This window comes from Cervus canadensis, chromosome 9 (assembly GCF_019320065.1).
Source record: "Cervus canadensis isolate Bull #8, Minnesota chromosome 9, ASM1932006v1, whole genome shotgun sequence".
Lineage (NCBI taxonomy): Eukaryota > Metazoa > Chordata > Mammalia > Artiodactyla > Cervidae > Cervus > Cervus canadensis.
Genome location: NC_057394.1, coordinates 64655201 through 64669049, shown reverse-complemented (window position 1 = coordinate 64669049; position 13849 = coordinate 64655201). Strand labels below are relative to the sequence as shown.

The 13849-nt window shown below is 42.1% G+C and overlaps 1 protein-coding gene across 5 annotated transcripts in view; it reads left to right on the top strand.

Annotated features, from left to right (window-relative positions):
* Positions 1 to 13849, top strand: part of LCP1 (lymphocyte cytosolic protein 1) — a 96060-nt gene that overhangs the window by 38453 nt on the left and 43758 nt on the right. The window contains exon 1 of one of the 5 annotated variants that reach the window (XM_043477850.1): positions 1306 to 1330. The exons of 2 other annotated variants lie outside the window; for them this stretch is intronic. The gene's annotated coding sequence lies outside the window, so the exon portion shown is untranslated. Of the gene's footprint in view, positions 1 to 1305; positions 1331 to 4663; positions 4683 to 12843; positions 12867 to 13849 lie in introns of those variants that run through there. 2 more of the 5 variants (XM_043477852.1, XM_043477849.1) reach the window with 2 other exon arrangements.

Sequence of the window (13849 nt, the reverse complement as noted above, 5' to 3'; positions counted from 1 at the left end):
CTGTCATTAAAACAAAGGTGGTTTATCCACACACATCTTGATTTTGAATTTGCATAAATTTATCATAATTGGTTTCTAGTAAATAAAATGGTTTAAAGAACATCTTTGCACAGACAAATTTGAATGGAATTAATGACTTAATGTAAATTTCTGAAGTTGTGAAATGTGATCATCAATATTGTTTGACACATCTCACTTGAATAGTTTTAAACTAGCAGAAATGTGGAGTTGAGGGAGAAGGATTGAACCCCCAAAAGAACGGATTAAAGATATACTGTGTTATGTTTTAAGTAAAAATATTGATGAGAAAAAAATGAATTAGGATGCAAAATTATGTCAGTATTTTCTTTACATTGGGAGGAAATGAAAATGGAATCAAGTTTAGATTGTTAAAGCATCAATCTGATATATTATAAAATACCATTTCTCTTCATTCTCATTCACCCCCAGTAATATCACGGAAGAATGTTCTAGATGTTGCCCTTTGAACAACACTGCTGAGGTGGGACATTTTATTAGCTATCCCAAAGATGCTTTCTCTTGTCACATTTTAAATTTTGTCTCCTTCATAGATTATGCCTTGAAACAATCTGTAATTTGGGAAACAATTTCAGTATTTTAACACCATTTCTGATTCCCAGGTGGCTCAGTGGGAAAGAACCTGCCTGCCAATGCAGGAGACGCAGGTTCAATCTTTGGGTGGGGAAGAACCCCTGGAGGAGGAAATGGTAACCCACTCCAGTGTTCTGTAGAGAATCCCATGGACAGAGGAGTCTGGTGGGCTGTAGTCCACAGGGTCACAAAAGAGTCGGACATGATTCAGTGACTAAATAACAAGCTAATTCTTTTGCTGAACCCTTTGGGGAATGGGAGACCAACAAGTAACGTTCTCATCCAAATATATTTATTTAAATTAGAGAGGACAAAGAAAGTAGTAATGACACTTACTATTGATAAGTACTTACTGTGTAAGCCACTCTTTATGCGTGACCTCATTTAATTCCCCCCCTTCTCCCCCACCCCCACTCCCAACTACCTTTAGAGCTGAGGAGTGGGCTTAGTTGTTGAAGGAAGTGGCCCAAGGTCACTGGGCAGTTGGAGGTGGGGAGGGGCTATGAGAAGCCAGGATTTCAGGCTCCATCCTGCCTCCCTGGAAGCATCTGTGTATTCCATGTCCTCTCTTCCACACCAGCATCTTTTCCCCAGATGTAGATTGCGATGGGTTTTTAGTTCTGAAGCTGACTGAAGACATCTTGGCATTCATGATTTGGAGAGAGAGAGAAAGAAGAAAAGAAAAAAAATTGCCGTAAATCCAGAAGCATTTTCATAAGTAAGAGATAGCATTGTGGCTTTCATATAATAATAGAATGAAGAAGTGTTCTCTTTTAATGAATGCATAATTTTACTCAAGAGTTGTGTGCCTCCACCGACCTGCCTCAACCACTTCCCCAGCCTCATTTCTTTGTCGCTTCCTTCTGCTCTAGCTGCCGCCCACCATCTTCTTACTCCCCCGACACTCACCCACTTTCTAAGTGCCCAAGACCACAAGCCACCAAAAAGTTCCATGCTCTTTTCACTTCTTTTCACTCCAGCTGTTTTTCCAAGTGCTTTCTTCTTTATGTAAAAACTTCTGTTTGTTTTTTAAGGCTTATTTCAAGAAACATGTCCTTTTGCAGGTCTTTCCTCCTGGTTCCTGCCCCCGCCTTCCTTGCCTCCATTGTTTCTTCTGTGTGTGTGTGCGTAATGCTTTGAGTAGGGCAGTAATCATGTTGTTTTCAAGTCCTTAATTTGCTGACAGTCTGAGCTCCTGCTATGTGCTTCCTGGCGCATAGTAGGTGCTCATGATCTTTATTCAGTTTTTCTCAGTTCCTTAGAAATGCATGGAAGTCTTTTTTTACATTTCACTTGTTAATTTAATATTTTCTGAGTTCCCCAAGTGACTGCTATGCAAGAAGATATAACAACAGTATAGTATTTTACATTCTAACATGCTTCCTTTTTGTCAAAGCACTATTCTTCATTTTAGAGCACTAAATGAACATTGACTTCAAGGAATTGATGAAACTGTCTGATGACTGTAGCCAACAGGCAAAATCAATCTCATTATTTTAGTTTAAATACATTAACTGAGCTAAAACTTAGCTACCCATACCAAAATTAAGTACCTGATCATAAGCATATTTGATGAAGAACACAGGAGCAGGCATCATTGACGTTTCCTTATTCACTTTGCATTCGTCTCAGAAAATTCTCTTGTCAACTTCTCCTTGTTACCAAAAGTGCAAAGGCCTCTCTGTGTATATAGGATAGATGGCAAATGAATATTTTAAAAAAAATCAAGTTTGGTAAGATAAAACTAAGAAATTTTCTCATAAGATTATATGTATGAAGAGTCAAAAGTCTGTGAAGATTATAAAGCCTAATGACTTTATGACTAATAGATTTTATAGCAAAATGACATTATTTATTTAGTGTACTTTTCAATAAATAATAATATTCAAGAAAAATCATATGTTTTATCCTTCCTTGGTTTTAAATTCGGCTACTTCCAAAAAAAACCTTTTTATTTTATATTGGGGTCAGCCAGTTAACAATGCTGTGACAGTTTCGGATGGACAGCAAAGGGACTCAGCCACACACATACATGTATCCATTCTCCCCCAAACTCCCCTCCCACCCAGGCTGCCAAAGTGACATGTAGATTCATCTAATTGCCTCCTTAGGATTTGTTTGTTTGTTTGTTTGGTAGCTTTCCAACTCACAGATACCATCCAATGATTCTATTCCATCTGCCTATTGAATCCTGAAAAAATAAAGATTAGAATGAGTCCACCAAAATATAAAACTAAGCAGTGTCTGCAGGTTCCAAGAGTTTCAAGTTTCCCTATTTTGTCAGATGGCAATGCACTTCTTGAATCAAAAGATTTCGTGTTTCTCCTTGTTCTCATTTTGAAGTTCTAAGAAGTTACCACTTGATCAGATATTCATCTTCTAGGGCATCTCCCTCCAGTTGCTGTGAACCCTGAGTTCCCGGGATGGCCATTCCCCCTTGCTTCCCTCAGTTCCCTCCTGATTCAACTTCCTTTTGCTATTGACTGTTCCCCTTGTTTTGTTTGTCAATTTCAGTCATTACATCAGTCTTCCCAGTAATTTCATAATCACTCTGTCTTATAAGATACTGCCAACAGCAGATAGGAAACAAAGAATTTCAGTTCATTACCCTCATAGTAACTGCTAAGTCTTCCGTAGCACTATTTTGAATTGTTTTTCTAAGTGTTTTGACCATATTAATGCATTTAGTCATCCCAGCAATCCTGTGAGGTAGGTACTGGTGTTAGCTTCATGTATGAAAGCAGGTTAATGCTTCAAATATTTGGTATTACTTTACTTTTCTACAATTGAATCAATTTTGTATTAACTGCTAAATTCCAGGGAAAACCTCCTAGAATAAACAGGTAGCAGACAATGATGGTTATTTGTGCCTAGACCCTTGAGTTGCACTCAAGTAATAATAATGTATCCCAGATAAATGTGTCTGTATTATTAATTGTTTTTTTTAAAGACTGTTCTTTGTCAACATCATCAGTATTTACTCAGTCCCTCTTTGCTCTTGACTGTTTTTTCACCAACTTATAGACCAGAGCCTAGGTCACAAAATATCTCTACCCCTAAAGCTTTGAAAAGTTCTCAGTCATAGAAGGTTAGAATATTTTAGCCAAGTGGCATTCCCATTTTCTAACTATTGTGATTGATAGACATGAATAAATTAAACAAGTTTGTATTTATACCCAAACATACAATCTTTCACAGTTTTAGGACACCTATATTTGGCCATAACTATATAATTATAGATATACCAAGCACACATATCTATAATTATGTAGTAATGGCCAAATATAGGTGTCCTAAAACTGCAAAAGAATGAAAGATTGTTTTAATTGTGAGCTGAAGAATCGAGGTAAAAAGTGACCCACTTACTGAGTTAAAATGAGTTTTGCTCAACTTCAGAGCCACGCCTGCCTCAGCCCCACTTTAAGTTGTAAGGAGGCTTGTTTCTCCAGTACGGTCGGTTGTTTTTTCTGGCGGAAGGAAAAGCTAAGATGTTAAATTGAGGAACCTGCAAAGAAAGCCACAGTTTTGTGGCTGCAACATTGGTTCTTGTTTTAGTCTAGCACCAGTTCCATGGACACATGGACACACTCTCATGCTCTCTCTCTTTGTCTGTCTGTCTGTATTATCTCCCTCTCCCTTTCCCCCACCCCCAACACCTGTCTTTCTCTCTCTCTCTCTCTCTCTCTCACACACACACACACAGACACACACACACACACACACACACCCTCTTGACTGGCTGAGCTAAAATGGAAAAGAGATTAAGGATTACGTTCTCCGCAGGCAGAAAAGCCAAGACACCAAATTTGACAGACAAATTAATGCTGCATGTGAAATGCAACCTCCCAAATAATTTATGTTCCTTTTTTTTTTCTGGTTGTACTTTCGAGAGGGAAGTAAATGAATGAACTAATTACTTTACAATTCAATAATAGCCTGCAGTTGGATCCCTCAGTCTGGTAGTTGTCACCAGTATTTATCCAAACTGAAGATCGAAATGAATGAAGAGAAGAGGTGCACAAATGCATTTGTATAATATCTGCATCCTCTTCACTTTCGCCGTTCCTCAGGTAAAATTTCGGACTAGAATTGTGTCTTTGTTAACTTCAGGTGTCACATTTTAAAATGTGGATCCTTTGCATGTCCTCGATGTCATCTGCTCACATTACCTTCACCAGGAGGGCCAGATCAGAAAGAAGAGTGAAATATACACTCCTTATGGAGAAAGCTGCATCATGGAAGCAAAGAGAAAGTGAGAAGAAAATGAGGAACATGTATGCAGTTTTGCATATTGGGCCCCCTTTTCTTCATTTCGAAGACATGAATGAACTTTCCCCTCATTTCTCATGCTTTATAACATTTAAGAAAATTTCCCTTTGACAAGATGGACTATCATGGGCAACTTTGAGGACTTTTTTCAGATTTTTCCCTTCCTTCATTGTCTTTTGAGATTCTTCATCAAAATATCCCTGAGTCCCTGTTTCTTTCCTGTGACCATGGAGCTGGGACACTTAACCTGGCTGGTGGTTGCATATAATGCATGTAATAGAAATGGATTAAATATCATATATAATGTCAGGGTTTTTTTAAAGCTTGTGAGTCTCAGTATGTACAGTTTCTGTGCATGAGACAAATAAGCATGGTATGAAAAGCAAGCAAATTTGCAGGCAAATTTGGATTCCCTTTTCTAGTTTTTCACTAAATGTGGAACCCCAGCAGGTCTCTTAAGCTTGGTTTCCTCATCTACAAAATAGAGGCAAGTACTGCCTATTCCCTGGCTCTGCTCTTGGGTCCATTTCCTCTTCCGTTTCCCCAGTTTGTCAGTCTGTGTTCACATCTCACTCTGCCATACTCACCGTCGATGCCAACTTGCGTGTGTGCGTGCTCTGTCATGGCTGACCCTTTGCGACCCCAAGGACTGTGGTCCGTCAGGCTCCTTGGTCTATGGGATTTTCCGGGCAAGAATACTGGAGCAGTTGCCATTTCCTCCTCCAGGGGATCTTCCCCACCTGGGGATCACACCTACATCTCTTGCATTGGCAGGTGGATTCCTTACCGCTGAGGCCCCTGGGAAGCCCCACTGACTTGTTGAGCCCTTATTATTTGTGGGGCATCATGCTAAACACTTGACAAGTATTTGCTTTTGTATTTCTACACAAAAACTGCCTAAAATCGATGTTTTCATCATCTTATGATAGATGACCAACTGAGGTTTGGGGAGAGTTACGTCCAAGGTCACAGAGCTGGTCAGAGCCCAGATTGACACCTTGCCTCTTTCCCATTTTAATACTCACAGTTTCTTAAATGTGTAAACCTCGTCTGTTTTCTTGGCTTTGTATTTTCTAACATGAATCACTGGCTGCTTTCTAATAAGTCTAAGTTTTCCTTTCTGTGATTGAATATTCAATGATTATTCCTAATTTTCTATCAGACAGAGATCCCAACTCTGTTTTTGATGGGTCTCCTCGTATACCAAACATAATTGACAAACAAATTAAATGCTTGGGGATTCGATGGTACAGAGTCCTTAAAATAAGAGTTGGGAAGGGATTCAATGAGGCTATTTAGTTATTTAAAATTTTGACAAAAGAAATGTTACAGCATATCCCATGAGTAAACTGGAATGGTAATATTTGCCCCTTGAACTGTGGCTTCCAACAAAGTGAAGATAAGTATAGTCCATCAAACAACTACAAATTTCTGCCTCAATTTACCTGTAACTCCTCATTTTGTTTTTTTATGAGAATGAGCTTGTCATTAGAGATTCCAAAAGAACTACTCCAAGGAGCGCATAGAAAATGGGGTTGCCTTATTGAGAATAAATAGAAGCTTCGGTTGTTGGCCCTAGTACATGATTGTCAACTGCACGTTGTTTCAGTGTTTTTCCAAAAAGTGCCTGGAGAATTCAGGAGTGGATAAGAGATAGAGGCAGAAAAAAGTCCAGCAGAATCAGCGCCCAAGCATCGATATGCCTGAGAGTGAGGAGTCATAGGCCAGTGGTCTTCATCACAGATACTCAGATCTCTTCTCGTTTTGTGACTCACAATGGATGTGGTCAGGCTTTTCTTAATATTGCTGTACATTTTCCCACTCTGGCCACACTTCCTCAACTGTTAGAAGGTACTTTCCACAGTATGTATCTCGGGCAAGACTGAGCCCAGAGCCCCTAGACCACTCAACATGAGATCAGCCAATACTATTGCTGTTGGCTTCTGGCTGGTATCATCTACTAATTCCACAGTTGCTTTTGAAACTGACTTCAAGAATTTCGGAGGAGAGAAGTGGTACAGGAGCCAGAGCAAGCCAAGCTAAGATCATTTGAAGATAATGCATAAGTGTGAAATCTAGATTTACACCCACCCACACACATAACAATTAAGTGTAAATTTTAGACAGTGACTCCACATAATATTTTGTACAATTTATAATGGAAATCGGGTTTGTTCCCCAAGATAATTTTGTAACAGAAGTTCTGGTTCTTTTTTATTTTTCTCCATCTTCTCTCCCTCCCTTTCCTCCCTTCCTTTCTTCCTCCTTCACCAAGCACAGTTGTATACAGTTGAAACACTTTTTCTTCATTTATTCTAACACAGCTCTGTGGATGAGCACTGTGACTACATTATTATTCTTATGGGAATGTAATTGCTTTACAAATGTTGTGTTAGCCTGTTCTGTACAATAGAGTGAATCAGCTATAGTTATTTAGTTAGTTCAGTCGCTCAGTTGTGTCCAACTCTTTGCAACCCCATAGACTGCAGCATTCCCAGGCCTCCCTGTCCATCACCAACTCCCAGAGTTTACTCAAACTCATGTCCATCGAGTTGGTGATGCCATCCAACCATCTCATCCTCTGTCATCCTCTTCTCCTCCCGCCTACAATCTTTCCCAGCATCAGGGTCTTTTCAGATGAGTCAGTTCTTTGCGTCAGGTGGCCAAAGTATTGGAGTTTCAGCTTCAGCATCAGTACTTAAATGAATATTTAGGACTGATTTCCTTTGGGATGGACTGGTTGGGTCTCCGTGCACTCCAAGGGACTCTCAAGAGTCTTCTCCAACACCACAATTCAAAGGCATCAATTCTTCGGTGCTCAGCATTCTTTATAGTCCAACTCTCACATCCACACATGACTACTGGAAAAACCATAGCTTTGACTAGACAGACTTTTATTGGTAAAGTAATGTCTCTGCTTTTTAATATGCTGTCTAGGTTGCTCATAGTTTATCTTCCAAGAAGCAAGCGTCTTTTAATTTCATGGCTGCGGTCACCATCTGCAGTGATTTTGGAGCCCAAGAAAAGAAAGTCTGTCCCTGTTTGCATTGTTTCCCCATCTGTTTGCCATGAAGTGATGGGACCGGGTGCCGTGATCTTAGTTTTCTGAATGTTGAGCTTTAAGCCAACTTTTCCACTCTCCTCTTTCACTTTCATCAAGAGGCTCTTTAGTTCTTCTTCACTTTTTGCCATAAGGGTGGTGTCATCTGCATATCTGAGATTATTGATATTTCTCCCGGCAATCTTGATTCCAGCTTGTGCTTCCTCCAGCCCAGCGTTTCTCATGATGTGCTCTGCATATAAGCTAAAGAATCAGCTACATGTATATACACATCCTCTCCCTCCTGAACCTCTGTTCCACCACCACCCTCAGCCTGCCCATCTTGGTCGTCACAGAGCACTACCCTGAGCTTCCTGTGCTATACCACAGGTTCCCACTAGCTGTCTATTTAACACATGATAGTCTGTGAACCCTCATCTCCCAGTTCATCCCACCCTCCACCCCCGCCCTGTGTCCACACATCTGTTCTCTACATCTGCATCTCTGTCCCTGCCCTGAAACTAGGTTCATTTGTATCATTTTTCCAGTTTCCATATATGTGCATCAATATATGATCATTGCTTTTCTCTTTCTGACTCACTTCACTCTGTATGACAGACTGTAGGTCCATTCACATCTCTACAAGTGACCCAGTTTTGTTCCTCTACCTGGTTGAGTAATGTTCCGTTGTAGATATGTACCACATTGTCTTTATCCATTCACCTGCCGATGGACACTTAGGTTTGTTCATGGGTGTGTGTGTGTGTGTGCATGAGTGCTCAGTCATGTCGGACTCTTTGCAACCCCTCAGAGTGTAGCCTACCAGGCTCCTCTGTTCATGGGATTTTCCCTGCAAGAACACTGGAGCGGTTTTCCATTTCTTCCTCTAGTAAGTTATTCATATGGTAGTTCTGTTTTTGGTTTTTGAAGGAACCTCTGTACTGTTATATCCCCGTTTTATATATAAAGAAACTGAGACTCATAGAATTTAAGTAATGTGTATGCAAGTATGCAGGAAGAAGCCGCTGCATCAGAAAATCCACCATCTTTTTGCTTTATGATGTTATTTCCTAGTTCATTCTTTTTTATGTATGTAGCAAGCTTAATTTCATAAAGAAAGATAAGATCATCAGTGGTTGGATTAGGTTTGTAAGAAACCCGTCATGCCCCCACACTCGCTTAGATTGGGAGAAATGGTCTTGTTATAGCCTTGGTGAAGCTGTAAACTAAATGTGTGCTGTTCTTGAAACAAGTGGAAGAAACTCCTCTCGTTATCCTCCTCTCCATCCACATATAGAATACAGAAGATGTAAGTCCATCTTACATTTCATGAACTGTGCATCTCAGGGTTTTTTTTTTTTTAAAAACCTCTTTGACTTTGATAGTTGCTCAGTCGTATCCAACTTCGGGACCCCATGGACTGTAGCCACCAGGATCCTCTGTCCATGAGATTCTCCAGCCAAGAATACTGGAGTGGGTTGCTGTTTTCTGCTCCAGGGGATCTTCCTGACCTAGCGATCGAACTTGGGTCTCCCATGTTGCAGGTAGATACTTTACCATCTGAGCCACCAGGGAAGCCCATAGTTGACTTGTTTTTCTGATACTTTCTAGACCAAAGTAGGATTCTGGAGGCTCTTGTCCTCTTCTCTGATGAGTCAGTGACTCACTTTGAGACTTCGGGGAGCAACCTCCCTTTTCAGGGCCCCCGTTTTCCCATTTTCTCACGCTGCAGGGCCATACTGTCTGAGATTTCCCTGGTTCAGAGCAATGTAACCCTGGGCCAGTTACTTAAATCTCAGTTCCCTCATCTATAAAGAGGAAATAATCGTAATGCCACATAGAGTTGTGATGGAATTCAGCGTGATAATGCTTAGAAAATATTTAGTGTTGAGTAACCACTAAGGGAACATTAGCTCGTCTTCCATTTGTCCTTTAGCTGTTGTTTTCTCTGGCCCAACATAGATAACCTTTCTATGGAGAGCATATGGCTTCGTCACTCTATATGAATAAGGAAAAGACTGACTGATCGTTAAGCAGGCTCCTTCCACCTGTGGAAACTCAGGTCACATCTTAGTACTTCCGGGGCACCATGCATGTCTCCCCTGGGGGGAGCTGTGTTCCCCCTTCCTGCGAATCTAAAAAGTCCTCCTGTTTTCTAGTGACTGGTGTCTTTCTCTCTTACCTAATAGGCCAGGGTCGCATCTTATATTTGCATCACCAGCATCCAACCATGACCTAGAATAGAGTAGGTACTTGGCAGATGTTGATTGAAAGAAGAAATGTACAAATAAATAGACGGTATGTATATTTATAAAACATGTAAAAGCATATACACCAAAATAGATCAGTTGTCACTAGGTGTTGGAGTTACAGGTAGCTTATATTTTATTCTTTTTACTCTTGTACATTTTCTAAAACAAACATATATTACTCTAAGATAAACATGTATTACTCTAAAAACAAGTTAGTAAAAACTGCAAAATGCCATATATCATATAGCTATTATTTACTGACTTAGTAGGGATGACAATTCAGAGGGCCCTATTCAAGAATTTGTTCTTCAGTTGGTTTGGTTTGTTGCCTGTTCTACTGCATGTAATAAGCCAATTTATTCACCCTTCGAGGAGGCTTCCCTGGTGGCTCAGTGGTAAAGAACCTGCTTGCCAATGCAGGCGACGTGGGTTCGACCCCTGGGTCAGGAAGATCTCCTGGAGAAGGAAATGGCAACCCACTCCAATGTTCTGGCCTGGAAAATCCCATGGACAGAAGAGCCTGGCAGGCTAGAGTCCATGGGGTCCGAACTAAAACAACGTAGTGGTGAACACGCAGGATTACCAGAGGAGCAATTTCATAGTCCAGATAGTGATGTGCAAATTATATTCAGGTGAACTCTGGCACCCATTCCAAGTTCTTTCCTGTGTGTGTAACTGATACATTGAGTTTGTGCATCCAGACTGATTTTCCCCTCCTTTTTGTCCTGATCTGTCTCCACACCACAGTCCCTTCCCCCGCAGCAGGACTCGGCTCCAGGTGAGACACTGTACCCAGAGGTAGAGACCACAGCGTCAGCGGCGGCCAGCAGGGTTTACAGAAACTGCCCAGCCCCGGGCCCTGCTATCTCCCGCGGCTGGAGGCTGGGGCCCGGGAGCACCTGCAGCCCGGTTCAAAGACAGCCGAGAGACACTTGCAGAGTCGCTTTTCCCGCCAAGTGGCCTCATATAAACTTGACGCATCCGCTTGCCTTTTCTGACGTTTGTATCTCTCAGTGGGAGGGATATGATAAGTGTGAACACAAGAATGGCCTCCTCAGTGGCTCAGATGGTAAAGAATCTGCCTGCAATGCAGGAGACCCAGGTTCACTCCCTGGGTCAGAAAGGTCCCCTGGAGGAGGAAATGGCAACCCACTCCAGTATTCTTGCCTGGAGAATCCCATGGACAGAGGTTACCGTCCATGGGGTCATAAAGAGTCAGACATAACTGAGCAACTAACACTTTAACTGTCACATGAGAATGTTAGTATTTAGCTCCTCAAAGAAGGTGAGAAGAAGCCTGCTCAAGCCCTGGGTACCATTAGTTTATGGGTTTGCTTCTTCACGCCTACAACTGATTTCCTGCGTACCTACTACGCCCAGCCACGAGGCAGTGCTGTGAGATGACTCACATTTTGTGATCTCAGAATCTGCCAGGAGAAATGGAGGTGTGGACATGGGGGCTGAGCCACAGAGGTCTGAACCAGAGCTCAGAGAAGGAAGGACCACAGAGCCCCACCCAGCAGCCGGAAGGACAGGATGTCTCAGACCTTGCTAATCTCAGAGGTCTGAGGGTGTCATTTTCATATTCCCCTATGAATTTGGCGTTTTGTTTTTAGAACCTTATGCCTCAGTGTGAGTTAATCTTACTGTGGTTTGCTTTTGGGTTGCTAAAAACTATCAGAGGTCCTTCCTGTGAAGTCAAAATGAAGGTACAGATGAATACACAGGGCGTTCATCCTGCCTCAGTCATTGTAACCCTGAAGATGCCAGTAGGATTTGTACATTGTAACAGATGTTACATGTTGGCATGGGCACATGTTGTTTGTACTCGGGACCTGGACACTGCCTTCTCGTTACCTAGATTAGGTTCTCCTTCAGGTGCAAGAAACATACATGACATTATATTCATAAGATATTTGAAATCATGGGGCATTTGTACTTTACCATTACGTTGAGCTGGTCTTAAAGAATAACATTCCCTCCTAGGTTTGAAAACTTACTATCAAGGAAAGAGAGAAGTAAGGAGCCCTGGACGGCAGTCCCAGTGAGCTCTGTGACATTGGGCACATCCTTTAACTTGGGTGTCATTTCACTCCTCTCTGATAGGGGACTGACCAGATAGGAAATCTCGTCCTTTTATCTCTACATCCTATGACTCTTGTTATTCTTGTATTCTCATTTAAGGAACTTGGCATAGATCCAGAAGATAGCAAAGAAAACTATTTGGAGAAAGAGAGCCTCCAAAAACAGGTCTAAAGAATTTTTTTTTTTTTTGAAGGTCCAGTGGCTCTCACCAAGGCATGTGACGGAATTTTTATGAATCGAGCCGCTTCTGTAATTCCCTCTGAGAATAGCCCAAGAGAGGGCGCTTTCATCATATCAGCCAAGATTTAGGTTACAGGGTAGGCATGTGAGACACCGGAGAGTTTGTCGGGTGCCTTATTTGGTATTTTTGAGAAAATAGTAGATGGCTCTCTTTCTGGGACAGTGTTTGTGCAGTCTTGCCTAGAAACCAGAAGTGAACTGGAGCAGCCGGACTTAAGCTGTACGCAGCGACCTCCCAGAAAGCGGAGCTCACGTGCCGTTCTGGAAGCTTCCCTGCTCTGGACTGAGCAGGGGAGCCGCTGAGCTGTGGGCATCTGCCTGGGTCAGTGAGGAGAATGCATGAGGACAGAGCTTTTCCCGATGCTGAGGTAAGAGCAGGAACCAGGTGGGGCTGGGAGATGCTGGGTCCACTTCAGAGAAGGTTCTTCTCCCCAGAGATGCTTCAGGGCCATGGCCACAGCTCCTCGTGGCCCCTGGCCCTTATCCTAGGCTCACTTGAAACGCACCTCACCCTGGATCTAACTTGTACCCTACACTTGTCAGCTAGTGAACAGACTTTTGGAACTTTTAACATGGAAGGGACTTCCTCTCCCAATTTACAGATGAGGAAACTGAGGCGCAGAGAGGCTGATGTTGCACAGACAGGTAGCAGCCTGGGTCTTCTGATCCCCAAGCTCTCTCTTCCACTCCCCGCTGGTTATTGTGGTTTCCTTGGAGATGTCCACATGTCGAAATTATCTGCTTACCTGTAGATGTATTGCATGGGCTGATTGAGATGTTTGATGTTTTTATTTTTTGACAAGCTTCTGTGCTAATTTCTTACTCTTATCTCATCTTACCCCCCTCCACCCTTGCAGCCCTGTGTTTAGCCTTTTCACTTGTTCATTTTTGATCTTCAGAACTCTTTTCATTCTGTTAACCATTTGGCAGTAATGAGCTGTCATCTCTGTGTTGGATCTGAAACTTGACCTTTAACTGTGGGCTTCATGACATCCCAGGGAGTCCCTTGCTTGTACCTAGTAACCAGGGCAGTGCTTTGCACGCAGACTCATAGGTGGAGTGAATGACTGAAGAAAATGAATGACGTCTGATATTGAGACAAGGCTGTCATAGTGGCTTCTCAACTAGCCCATAATAATATTCAGCTTTTTGAAAAGATGTGTTTGGGGTTCGCTGAGCTTCCAATAGGTGAAAGTCTGGATCTTAAGTCCTTATGGTTGAATGTGGAATGAAGGGTAGCTGTGGTCTTTCTAGATGTGAATACCAAGACTATCACTGTCTGCAGCCCTGGGAAGGAGACAGAAGCCAAGGCAAGGAGGGCCTGGCAACCCCAGCTTGGAGCATCCCTTTT